Genomic DNA, 14,372 nt, shown 5'->3' on the forward strand with positions numbered 1-14,372 from the left:
CAAAAAAAAAAACATGATTCGACCTCATGCAGGGATCTACATGCAGAAGGGGTAGCGGGTTCCGGACCCTCCTCTCCCCATCCGCGGAAAATTCAATCTTAATATAAATTTACTTAGTTAATTTACCAAAATAGGTTACAGACCCCGGGGTTCCTCCCCTTGACAAACACAGTAATGTATCTCCCCCTCCCTAGCGAAAAAAAATTATCTTGATCCTGCAACATCTCTAAATGTATATTCTGATTATTTATATTTTAGGTTTGATTCTAAATCCAATATATTTTTACATTTTTTATCCGACGGGAAGGTGCAATATATAAATATCATATGAAGAAGAGGGGGATACATATACTCAGCGGTTATAAACGTTACTGTCTATGTATTATAATATCAGAGTAACATTTCAAAAATTACTATTTGTTTAATTTCAATCAAATGATAAAAATTTCATACAAAAGCAATCCATACTTACAAGAGAAACAAAATGAATTAATAAAAAACAATTCTTTCACTTGGATAAAACGGAGTTTCAAGAACTTCAATGACTCGCATAACATTAAAGTAATGTATATGAATTTGTTGTAGAAGTTGTCGAGGTCTGGTATATAATCATAAAATTCCATATACGAGAGTCAGCAGTCATCTTCCAACTGCACTTCTTTCTTACAGCTTCCGAAATCCTTTGTGTATTTTTATAAACACTGACAAAACGTTAGACTATTTAGTCATTTTTAGGAGGGGGTCTTTAGATATATAACATGAAAAATGAAATCCAGATACTAGAAATATTGCTAGCGCTTTCGAGCACTAGCAACTACGTTAGTATTTTTCACTAGAATACGCAAGCTCGACTCCATAGTAGGGGATTCTGGGAATACTGTACTACTGCAGATAAACTGTACCATTTGAATTTCGTTTTATCATTTTCACATGAAGTTTTTGAAATGAAATGTCAAAAAGTAACAGTAGGTCTTATAATGCAAAGTTATGTTCAATATAATGATAGAAAGGTAGCTTTATCTTTAATTTCTTCAAGCTCGGAAAACAACTTCGGATAACTTTTCCGAGCTTACCGGAAAGGCCTGAGAAGATACGATTGCTACAAAACAGTACCAATGTTTCTTGAAAACTTTCACCTCGAAATTGAAATTACAGTAGTTAAGGCACAGTCAATGAGCTATGCCATGCCTATAGACTTCGGTTCAAACTTGGCTGAAATCATCAAGAAAACGTGGAAGAGATACTCGGACGATTGCTTCATTATCTGGAATCAGGAAATCCTTGATTTAGAAGCATTCCATGAACTTTTAAATAATATAGACCCTGACATCAAATTTACAGTTAAAGAAAGTCAACATGATATTTCATTGTAGGACATATGTATAACTCACGAGGGAGAGAGTTTATCAACAGATATATGCTACAAACCAACGAATACGCACCAATACCTTCATTTCAATTCATGCCACCCAAGTCCTACAAAACGTGCGATTCCATAGAATTTAGCACGGAGGATATGCATTATAGTGAGCGACGAAAAGAAAAGGAATCAACGTCTGGAAGAAATGAAAAAATATCTTCGCAAGCAGGGATACCCTATAAAAATAATCGAAGATGGAATTGAAAAATCACAAAATCTCGACCGGAAACAATTAATAAATACAATGCAAACTAAATGTAGCTGGCGAACTATTTCTTAACTGTTTCTCTTTCACCAGAGATATAGTTTGCAGGTTCAATACAGTGTTGATTGACGAATACTTTGCTCCCAAACAAACCTTTACTATATCCAATAATGATGACTTATAATGCTTGAATTTTCATTGTGATATAGGCACAAATGGTTTTTGGTCATCTACATTAAAACTCACAAGATTTTGTTTAAATAAAGATGGAGACGTACAAAAATAAGTAATAAAAGAATAACATGATCTGTAATGGTATATTTCCTTGTATCCAAAGAGTCCCACGTCGGTGTGTTTCTAGCCTTGTCAAAACAAGTATCATGACAGATCTTGTATTAACTACATATATCTTCATTTAAGAAGAAATGCATGTTGTTCTATTGAATTACTCTAGTAATTACCTAACACAGTTACATGTATATGTAAGTTATTAGTTTTATCACACATGATATCATCTGAAGACGACGATGGCACTGTATGTACTTTAACAAAACTAATATATTGTGGTTGAGAAAGTACAAGATACAGAAGACTTTCACACGTCCCATGCACTATTGTTCACAATAACTTTTTTGACCTTGTGATCAAGCGGTTTTTAACACACATGTTACAGTTTTGAACAATCGTATGTGCGTTATCACGTTTTCAATTCTAATTCATGTTATTTGGGTCAAATAGTCTAACGGATGACACTATGATTTTCTCTTAAATGAAATATAAAAATGTTCTTTTTAAAAAATTGCTGAAATTACGCAGGGAAATAATAAAAAAAAATTGATTGATACCGTACTAGATGACACAACACCTTTGATAAAAGAGCTGTTATGATGACAAGTGTTCATAACATACATTTTAATTGTAAATTTCATTTCTTAATGCCTTATTACTAAAGACGTTAAACGAATATCATTTATTTCAATGTACTCGATTCGAAGCAAATGAAGCTTTGTATCTCGCCTTTTATTTCAAAATTATTGGTCTCTTATACCTACATTTTTGCTATATCATATTCCCCATTTTACTACATTTGTTTGAAAATTGGTAATGGTCCTCAATATATTGAAAAAAGTGAAAAGCTGTCAATGTGACAGCAAACCGGGTTTTCTTTTATGTGAACTTTATCCATTATTCATGTCAACCCTGAATTGATAAACACTACCTACCGTGAAATGGAGTACCCATATGCAATATTTTGCCAAAAAATGACTAAGTTCAAAAGGTGGTATTTTTTTTATTATAAAGTATCAGAAATTAAATTCCTATTAATATACACATCTCTATTATATGTACAATCGATCTGCAAAAGAACAACTTCCTATCTTGAAAACTGTAAGAGGAGCTATCCGTACCATGAGGGTACCCCCTTGGCGGCAGCTACCCGCCAACCTGCCCGCCATTTTCACCATTTTAATAACCGGATTTTCCGTTGGAAAACCCGGTTAAAAATGGAGATATGCTGATTGCGTTTTCCAATAAATGGCTATTCATTTCTAACAACCCTATCAAATTTTAATTTTATTTGAATCACAAGCTTAAAATCATTTAAGGCTTTTGGGGTACCAAGCTCATATAAAAAATACATATTGATTTTGAGATTTCTCTTTTGAAAATGATAAAGAATTATTCTTAAGTACACATGCTGCCTTTAAATGACTTTAATGCGATATTTAACCGTAAAATCGCAGAAGGATATCTCATACATCACGGTGGCCCGTAATAACATTGATGTTCTTAATTTTGTTCAAAACACCATCCCTAAAATTTGAGGTCGCAGAATGGTGTTAAGTGTTGTAAACTCATACTTCTTCAAAAAATCAATTTCTAATTTTTTCGGACCTCACCGCTTTAGATCAAAGATTATCGCATTTGTTAAAATGCTATCTTGAAAACCTAAATGATTGTAACTTACAAAAGGTGGCAATAAGCTCTTCAGCTAATATTTTAAATGACTAAACTGTAAACTATCTGTTAGAAAGATATTATGAAACAACATTGACAACCTGATAACAAAGATTTTTTTGATCGGACTCATCTGAATGTACGTTGCTTTCATATTCATGTACACATTTTGCAGCAGGACACCGATCCAGCAAATTTCATTGTTTTGTAGCAAGAAATAAAAGAGCTGACGTTTCAAACACAATGTATCTGATAGTTTTAAATGTGCCAGCTAGTAAAGTATTTGCTCGTCTTGTTTTGTACAATGGTTTACAAATAATTGCCACCCGGCACCACGTGTGCCGACGGATGAGGACCTGACACTTGAATCGGTCTTTCGGGCACAATAAGGAGATATCCTAGGGTCTGTCCCTCATCAGGTGTCCAACCCAGGTTTTTGTTTAAAATTGTATATACCGATCGGTATAAGAACTGAAGATAATGTTTTATATATTATCAAGTAATACAACATGTTCATACGTGGCTCTGTGAGTCCAAAGCTGTATGCTTTTAACAAATTCAAGAGATAATATTCTCTAATGTGCGAGCTAGTAGAGTATTTGCTCGTCTTGTTGTGTCTTGTGTTTTTCTGTGGATCAGAGGTGTTTCTCTTGTACCGGATGATTTCACCCTTGATAAATCCTTTGAATGTAGCATTCGGGTACGCACTGCTGCGATGAAGGCACAGAAAAATTTCGGTGGGTTTTAGAAAGGTTTCAAATTCTAAGACTCCTAGCTATTTAAATATATGGCCTTTAAGTATGTTTGTGTCAAAAAACACAGCTTCATTTAATATGTGAATATTGTAACTTTAAGTTAAGTGAATTTGAGGTATTTATGCTCAAAGTTCGCAAGTTTAAATAACTGCATTATTTCAGTGTCTTTGGCCTTCATCGCATCGAACCCGTCGTCCTTATTCTTAAAGTGAGCTACACTACTTTTTATGTTATTCTCAAGAATATCAAAGAGTGTCTGTGGCCTTCATCGCATCGAACCCGTCGTCCTTATTCTTAAAGTGAGCTACACTACTTTTTATGATATTCTCAAGAATATCAAAGAGGCGGGGTCACTTACTTCGGGGGAGGGAACAGCCCCCATGCTGGCACCTGATATTTGTTTATAGAGGTGGCCATCTTTAAATTTAAATTCGCCCTTCTCGAGCAGAATGTTCAATAATTAAGCTTAATATTCGACCTGTGGGATTTTTATTGTAACCTCATTTTGTTTTAGTTTTGTGAGTGCTTTTGCATTAGATTGGCTGTCATATTGGTGTACAAGTAAGTTACGTCATAAGTAATAAGCCAGGTATATTTGCACATTCTCACAAAAGAACAAGAATGTAAACCCCTTTTCTCAGAATTACCGATTGTGTCTTACAAACGTAATAAAAATATTGGGTATACTCTCACCTTCTCAATAATTAAACAATAACTAATATATACTATATACATGGACAGACAGTTATGCAAAATAACTTTTGATGAGGCGGATTTGCAGCATTAAAAATTTTAAAAACGGAATACCTATATTATAAACCGATTCCTTTTTGAAAACCATTTATTACTCATTTACCTCGTATCACACCGCCGAAACAATAAATTAGTGTAGAGTCAAGTGAAGGGAGGTACACGGCTGATGGGAGCCACCTTTTTGAAAACGTAAGATTCAACTGAGAAATGATTTTGTCTGTGTGTGTGAACTAATATTAATGTCAAAATTAAGAGTCACATGGCGACAGTGTTAAACTCTTCTTTAATAAAAATATTTGCATAAAAGAAAAAGTGTGTTAAAATGACAAGTATTGGAAAGGTAACGTATGATCTAAAATATATTTTTTTTTTGTTTTAAAAATATGTCTACAAAATTACAATCACTTTTACTTCAGAACACTAAATATAACAAATGCGCCAGTATTAAGTGTTTGTGTTTAATTTTCTAAGGAACAAACAACGCAAACAAATTCTCTTCCGTCAACATAAGGAGGGCACTTCAGGGAGCCACATACTGCCTCCACCATATAGAACAGGTATCCGTTGTTGTTAGTTTGACTTCCTTGTAAGCTCTCTGGGTCACTATCGACACACTTATATGTTGTTCCAGCATTATGACCATGGTACCCTGCCATTAGGTAGCCGTGGTATTCCAACTTCCATCCGTTATCACAAGTTTTTCTTCCTAAAATATTTTAAGTGGCACAAAAATAAGCTTGCTCAAAAATTTTATTATGCGTGTAACTTAACACCAAATAAAATGACATTTTTCCAAAAGTATATATGATATTTTATTAATGTATTGACGAAGTGTTATCAATTATCAAAATAATACACTCTTAAGCGTACCTGGAAACATCTTGACAACAGATCTGGTGCGAACCAAACATACAGCACAAGGAACGTCGTGTTCACATACACATTGTGCCACTTACCGAACAATCCACTTGTTTCATATTCTGTCTTGAGTTGATATTTGAAGATGACCACATTCTGAAGTGTCAGTTAATAAAAAAAAATTGTGAAGCAACATTGACAACTTTATAACAAAAATTGTTTGATCGGATCAATCTGAATAAACGTTGCTTTCCATTTTATTGTAAACTTTTAGCAGCAAGGCGTTGATTCCCGAACAATTCTTGGTTTAGCCACATGAAATATATAAACTGATAACAATACAAACGCAATGTAAAACACACACGTCAGCCTTATTTTCAAATTCATATGACATTGTTAACCAGAAAGGACACTCTGTCTCGCGTGAGACACAATTCAAGGATATGTTTAATTGTGTTTGGGTGTAAATTAATGTTACTGTCAAAAGTAGGTGTCACAAGGCGGCATGTTGAAACTCTCCCTTAGTCAAAAATATTTGCATATAAAACAAAAACGTTTATTACATTGACAAGTATTATCACAGTAGATATATATGCTTTTATTTAGTATACCATACGCCTGTACATTGAACATATGATTTCAATTGATACTTTTCCTCTAATTTGATCAACCCTTAATTTTAGAAAGAGAACGTGTAATAAACATTGAACTATTTTGTCTTAAAGATATGTACACCAATTCCCAATAACGTTTACATAAGAGCACCGAATAAAACAAATGCAGCAGTATAAATTATTTGTTTTTATTTCTCTAGTGAACAAACAGCGCAGACAAATTCTCTACCCTCAACATAGGGTGGGCACTTCAGGGAGCCACATCTTGCCTCCACCATATAGAACAAGTAACCGTGATTGTCAGTATGGCCGCCTTGTAAGGTCCCTGGGTCACTATCGACACACGTATATGTTGTTCCCGCAATATGATTATGGTGTCCTGCCATTAGGTAGCCGTGGTATTCCAACTTCCATCCGTTATCACATGTTTTTCTACCTAAAATATTTTAAGTGGCACAAAAATAAACTTGCTCAAAAATTTTGCGTTTAACTTAACACAGAATAAGGTAACGTTTTCCTGATTTTTTTTAATGCAAAGACGACGTGTTATCAATTAATAAATAATACACTCTTGAGCGTACCTGGAAACATCTTGACAACAGATCTGCTGCGAACCAAACATACAGCACAAGGAACGTCGTGTTCATTTACACTATGCCACTTGCCAAACAATCCATGTGTTTCGTAGTCCGCTCCAGAGACTATGCTTTGTATCCATCTGTTCCATCTCTGTAGTTTCCCCATTCTGGATTACTCGGTAAACAAAGAGCGTCAACTGCTGCCCCAGTATTTGTATAATGTGATCCTCCAACATATCCTATAAAACATTTACGTTTAGATTTCTTTATAATTAATATCCTTTTGATATGAATACAATGCAAACATTTTTGTGGGGAAGATAACTTGTAAAAAGGATTAAAAAAATATTTAATTAAAAAAAAACCCACATGGCTCCTAAGGATAGATTATGATAGAATTTGTGAAATATTTCAAAGGACGGTTATGAATTTTTTTTTTGTATCGTATAAACGTCTGATCCTGCTGCTGTTTTTTACTTTAAGAAACTACATCAATGACATAATTTATAAGATAGTGTCTTTTGAATATTAGCATTCATTTGTTTTTTAAATGATTCTACAAAATATAACGTAATAATTGGGATGTTTTTATTTGTGAACACATCCTTCATGAATTAAAACTGATTTAATGATTTACAATTGACGTTGAAGAAAGACATTGCAGCTAATTAGAAAAAAATGTTTAATAACAAAAGTAATTAAAAGTTTGTAAATATAATCATGTCAAACATATTGAAGTAAAAAGGGAAACATTTAGCTAGAATATTCTTGTTTTGCCACATGTGACTTTTACTGAAGCATGGTTTCTTATAATAGCAAAAATATTAAATATGATGTAAATTTTATTTATTATAGACATTTAGTGTATTAGAAAAAATATCTACTCATGCGCTTGACAACTTAAACTATGAGTAAATATCATCATTAAAAAAAATAAATATGATTAAGAAAATATTAAATTCTACGTTTATACTAAATACAAAGTCAGCTTAAAGACACATTAAAAATCACTAGTTTTTTTTTTATCAAAGTTGCTTGATTTAAATACAGTAACTTTTTTTTTTATCAAATCTACATATCAAAGATTACCTGACAGAACTAGTTTCGCACTTTTAGGACAGCTCTTTTTACCCCACCTTGTGTAAATAGCGCTTCCATTTGATGTGCCTGTTATATAAATGGATATGAATTTACAATTTAAAAAAAGACACTATGGCATTAATATTATTCGGCATACTTTGGATGCTTCTCAGCTTTGTCTCAACATTTCTTTCAAATGCCCTCATGGATTTTTCGATGACGTCAGTAAAACTTTTGAACTCCCTCTTTATAGGGAAAAGCCTACCAATTATTTTCCCATAGAACTCTATACAAACCTTAGGACCTCTCAGTACTTTACTATGACAACAGCAGCCCAATCTTTGGTATCATTTGAAACTTCATTTTAAGCACTTTCAGAAATTTCCAAAAAAAATACATGGTCCCGTGGCGTTTATAGGTCAAATTTGCACTTGTTTACAACTTACAGCGATCAGCAGTAAATGGCACCCTGCATAAAAAATTAACCCCCACTCCTACAATCTCCTCTGGCATTTCTGTATTTTCTGCAATATTCCCTCATCCCATCATTTCTTTCAAACATTTATATTTTGGCTTTAAAATGAAAATAATTACATACCTGAATTCAGCCAATCGCCTGACGCCTATCCATTTATTCCGTGTTACAATGTTCTATAACTTTTTCTCTGATGTCAACATCCGGTGCATTGGTACTCTTATTCCTATACTTATATTGTTACCTACCTCAGAATTAGTCCATTTTACAATTTTCAAAGACTTTACACCTACCTGTGTATGTGTATGAAATTTGAGCCTCGGGACTTCAGTGTCACAGATTCTGTGACCATTTCAATGATGCCATCCAACTGCCAACATCGGTGTAATATGGAGTGATGAACTTTACAAACTCTGTTCCTATATGGATGAAAAAAGTGACTGTAATGAATAAAACAGTTTTCAAATGTCTTGTTTTTGTTTTTATGATGTTAATAAAATGATATAAACTCATGTTTGTGTCAATTTCTTCATAGGGGTGGATTCTACCCAGAATTTGAGAGTAGCCTCAGAAAATCAAAGAAATTTAGGAATTAATGTAAAAAATGGAGGTTTTTAATTTACCAATTAGCAAAATTTTTGATCTATATGAGAGGAAAATTATCCCTGACCCTAATGTAGCTAGTGATTCCTATCTGGACCTTCCTGCTGATTAAGCATGTTTGAGATGTATCACCACCCCCCAAATCTAATGCAGCTTCAAGAGATAGCAGGTGCCCCCATCATCTTTGTTTACAATTAACTTAGACAAGAGAAAGTCCATCATTGTTGAAAACGCATTAGAGTTCAGACACTGGAGCTTCACTCTACACAAAAATTAAGGGAGACTTTTGAAATCTAAGACTGAAAAAGGATTAATTTAGAGAAATGCCAAAATTCAAAAGGAGAAACAATTGTGGCTTTAAGGCAAGAAATGTACCCCACAATAAGGGGGTAGCAAGTGAAAAGTTGCAAAATTCCCAAGGACAGTACAGGAGACTGCCTGAGGATATGGACCAAATGGTTCGAGACTGTCCGTCAGCCTCCGAACGAGAGGAAATGCTCCTCCGGCCCAACTGCTACCATCTCCTGAGGCCGAGGAGGCTTAGGGCAAAAGATCATGAAAGTTGCCTAGATGGAAATGAATCAGAGCAGTAAGTCAAATTTTCAGAAAACGAGTAAGACAGGAGATTTTTTTCCCCAATTTTCTTACATTTACCCCATTCAAATATCTGCTATATGGTTAATTATCCAAGAAAATGACCTTAAAAGGGTGGGGTTCATGTATTTAAAAATTACATGTAATTACATGTAGGTACATGAGAAGTCAAGTGTGATACATGCAGCTAAAGGGCATTTCAGTAAATTGAGACAAAAACAAGAAGCTTAGGTTGCCTAAAACTGAAATTACATCAATTTGAAATTGTACATGTCAAGCCTGTTAGTCTAAGGGAAGTAACTCTAATTACTGCTTGCATGCTCTGCATACTGGTGACTGTTTCAAGTAAACAAATCATTGTGACTTTACCTAGGCTGGCTGATCAAAATTCACATAGACTCCTCCACCTGGGAAAAACAGCTGAGATGTGGAATGAGGTTCTCCGACTTCACCAGCAGGAGACACCTAAATGCACTGGACTTCTGTCCTGGGACTTGGCGTCGGAAGAGAGGCGGGGACTTGGAAGCAGAATGGGGCTCCGCTGCACCAAGTGTACCTACTCGTCTAGGCGTTACAACCTGTATGAGGAGGTAGATACCAAATCCCCGGGTAGAAAGGCAGCTAAAATCAATTATGGTCTGCAAGTTGGGCTCAGTCAAACTCCTGTGGGTAATGATGGGATGCGGAAAATTCTTCTCTGTACTAATACTCCTCCTCCTGCTCGTAGGTCCCTACAAAAAGCTTCCAATAAAGTTTTGCCCTTGATCCAAAACATCAATGAGGCTGACATGAGTGACAGGTGTCGCCGGCTGGTAGATGTGAACACCCTGAGGGGAAATGAATCCCCACATGCCATCCCTGTACAATGCGATGGCATGTACAATAACCCCCTCTACTCGGGGGTGGGTGAGACACCCTTCCAGCCGGCGACACAAACTGTGTACTCATTTGCTGAGAATGTCACCTCAAAACACCAAATAATTAAAATGGTGACTAAAAATAAGATATGCTCAAAACATGGTCACTTACTTGATGAGGGCTCTCGTGACCATCAATGCAACCCCGGGGTCTGTGGGGCAAACCTTCCGATGCATCACACGATAGGGGATGAGTTCACGTGGGCCAGGGAGGGTATGGCGGAGCTACTCTGTGAAGATGGCCTGGAGGTAAGGGAAGTCACCACCGATCCAGACAGCTCTGCTGGTCGGGCTGCAGACTCCCTCTATAAGGATGGTCTGCTGGAAAATAAGCCATGTCACTATATTGACACTCGTCACCTGTCTGAGAGCATAAGAAAAGCAATCAAAAGAGACCAGAGACTCTTGGAGATCATGCCGAAAAGAACCAAGGCAGAAAAAACCAAACTTTTGCACAATTTTGCCCTTGATGCTGTTGACAGGTGTACAGCCGAGATAAATCAAGCGCATGCACTATATGCGGGTGACGCAGATAAAATAAAAAACAAGCTCTCTTACACCAAACATGCAGTGGTTAAGTGTTACACAGGGGATCATGCCTTATGCAAAAAACACTCATTAGTGTGCAAAGGGAGGGTAAATAATAACTGGGTACGCAAGAGTTCTTACCTAGGTCAAAATTTTTCGATACCGTCCTCCGACGAGAATGAAACAATGCTCCATGCTTGTTTCTCAAAGCGGTTGTCTCCAGCTGTCTTGGACAAGACAATCAAAAACAGTAATTCTCAGAAGGTTGAAAGCTTCAACAGAACTCTGCGACGATCACTGCCTCGCAATGTCACCTTCACAAGAAACTTTGCTGGCCGGGCTCACAGTGCTGCTCACTCCTGTAACAACGGTCCCGGCAGCTCCCTCCGAGGTCTCTGCGCAGGGGTTGGTGCTTCCATACCCTCTGGTGGCCAAGTGGACCAGACCCTAGATAAAATACAAACAGATTATGAGTTAAATAAATCATATCAAAAGTCTTTATCTTACAAAGCAAAAAGAGTAACAAAACGAAAAAAAATGTACAAACTTTATGAGAAACATCAGGAAGAAATTAAATATAAAAAAAACATGATGTTGACTGAATCTCGAGCCCGATCATGCAAAAAGACTCATACAGAACACAATTATTCCAAACCAGATCAATAATTCCATGATTATATTTTAAAAACATCAAATTACACTAAAATATGCATCTTGGATGGGGATGGTGTGCCCCACTGCATACCCCCTGCTGCATGCAATGGATCCTCTCCTGATTCGTGGCATGAGGCTCCAGTGAGAGGTGCATCGGGTTGACACACAGCTTCTCATGGCAGAGATGGCTGACCTCCAGGTTTCCACCTGGAAACTGTGACCTCGTCAGACGCATCTCCACCATAAGAGCCACCCGATGCACTCTCTCAACCTTGCTCCCCTCATCTGGCCATAAAACCCTTATATACCCATAACCATTTCTCCCAACCCCCCCTTTCCATAAGACACAACCCCCCAGACCCCCAACCCTTTCACTCTTTGCTTCTAATTTGTTTCTCAATTTGTTAAAAACGTCCTCCATCATGGATTCGGTAACTAAAAATAACTACTTTCTTCTTTAAAGTCACATGACATGTCAAAAACTGGGTCTCTATAGGGAAAAGCCTACCAATTATTTTCCCATAGAACTCTATACAAACCTTAGGACCTCTCAGTACTTTACTATGACAACAGCAGCCCAATCTTTGGTATCATTTGAAACTTCATTTTAAGCACTTTCAGAAATTTCCAAAAAAATACATGGTCCCGTGGCGTTTATAGGTCAAATTTGCACTTGTTTACAACTTACAGCGATCAGCAGTAAATGGCACCCTGCATAAAAAATTAACCCCCACTCCTACAATCTCCTCTGGCATTTCTGTATTTTCTGCAATATTCCCTCATCCCATCATTTCTTTCAAACATTTATATTTTGGCTTTAAAATGAAAATAATTACATACCTGAATTCAGCCAATCGCCTGACGCCTATCCATTTATTCCGTGTTACAATGTTCTATAACTTTTTCTCTGATGTCAACATCCGGTGCATTGGTACTCTTATTCCTATAATGTCTCTACTTGGTACGCTCCTAGAGCAGACGATAGTTGCCCTGTCAGATAACCCTGTAACATGTCCTTACAACTTCCGTTTTTTTCCTCAGATTGTACGACAGCAAGAAACAGTAGAAACAGCATGAATTCCATCATCTGTGATACAGTACCTGCAACGTTATTTTTTACAAGATAAACGATAGGATAGGATTCACGCACGATAGGATAGCATTAACGCACGAAAGGATAGGATTAACGCACGATAGAACAGTATACACGCACGATATGATAGGATTGATACACGATAGGAAAGGATAAACGATGTTCATGATAAACGTATGATCGCTTTAAACGATATTTACGAACAAACTGATAATGGCAGAATTTGAGAGAGAACACGTACAAATAAAGATTTACGTGGAATTTCTTTTTAGTAACAATTGCCGAGTTGTTAATCATCGCTGCATCATTTATAGAATGTATAAAAATGACCAGTTAATTTTTTTCAACTAAAATTATGAGCTTTAATGATCAATAAATTTTCTGTATTGTTAAAATTGTTTTCATTACCGAACACCCTAGCCGATCGCCGCGAATATTTCAGCCCGAGATTAAATCACTCGGAAAATAGCGGGTTTAATTATATAAATCCAACTCTTGTATAAAGTAAATATAAAATCTATCATAAGTACATTTCTTTCTGTATAAGAAAATGATGCATAAAAAACGAATTTGTTACGGCAGAGATGTGCGGTTATGGATCGACCCTCTCGTAGATAAAACAAAGTTGACTTGGTTTTGACTGATGAAGTTTAATGTAGAACAAAAATACGGGTATTCCCGCCGCAGAGTCACAAACAGTACCAAACTACACCGTGAAACTGTAAACAATTACACAAAATTCAATATACATGTACTTGTATTGAAAATTAATATTAGAATAAGCAAATGATCTTTACACAAAATATAAATGTATTTACCTCCTTGTGCCTTATTTTCCTTACTTTCGCAATATATGAGGGTTTTCCTGACTTCGCTGCACCATGTGCTTACCCCCAAATAAACAGAATAACGTAACAAGATATAAAATTACCTCACTTGACAAAAGAGTTCTACCTATGGTAGCCTGTACGGGTGTAACAAAATTATTACAGTCAAGTTAAATAAATATCTACGCAGATACATATTCTGCGTATGATTTGTTAACATTGTTTTCATTACCACACACCCTAGCTGATTGCCGAGAACATTTCAGCCTGAAATCAAATATCACACGGAAAAAACGGGTTCAAAATACAACTCGGGTTTTAATTAAATATGAATTATATCATAAATAGTTTTCTTTCTGTAAAATATGATGCATCAAAATTATATTGCATAAAAGTTAATGTTTACGCAGGTATACACTCTGCGTACGATTAAATATAATCGATATAAAGGTAAATATG

General features: G+C 35.9%; 1 protein-coding gene and 1 long non-coding RNA gene across 4 annotated transcripts in view; both read right to left on the reverse strand.

Moving 5' to 3' along the window:
• The window catches only part of LOC117690337 (uncharacterized), a 73,439-nt gene that overhangs the window by 10,250 nt on the left and 48,817 nt on the right, over positions 1-14,372 (reverse strand). The window lies entirely within an intron of this gene.
• LOC136269743 (uncharacterized) lies at positions 7,320-12,943 on the reverse strand. 3 transcript variants are annotated; one of them, XR_010708731.1, is made up of 7 exons: positions 12,834-12,943; positions 11,481-11,786; positions 10,924-11,132; positions 10,264-10,625; positions 8,380-9,116; positions 8,232-8,309; positions 7,320-7,381 (listed from the first exon to the last, which is right to left on the reverse strand). It is a non-coding gene; the product is annotated as an uncharacterized lncRNA (long non-coding RNA). The 3 variants fall into 3 exon arrangements; XR_010708732.1 differs by lacking the exon at positions 12,834-12,943 and adding an exon at positions 11,887-12,296; XR_010708733.1 differs by lacking the exons at positions 7,320-7,381; positions 8,232-8,309; positions 8,380-9,116 and adding an exon at positions 9,198-9,866.

Source organism: Magallana gigas, chromosome 8, assembly GCF_963853765.1.
Source record: "Magallana gigas chromosome 8, xbMagGiga1.1, whole genome shotgun sequence".
Lineage (NCBI taxonomy): Eukaryota > Metazoa > Mollusca > Bivalvia > Ostreida > Ostreidae > Magallana > Magallana gigas.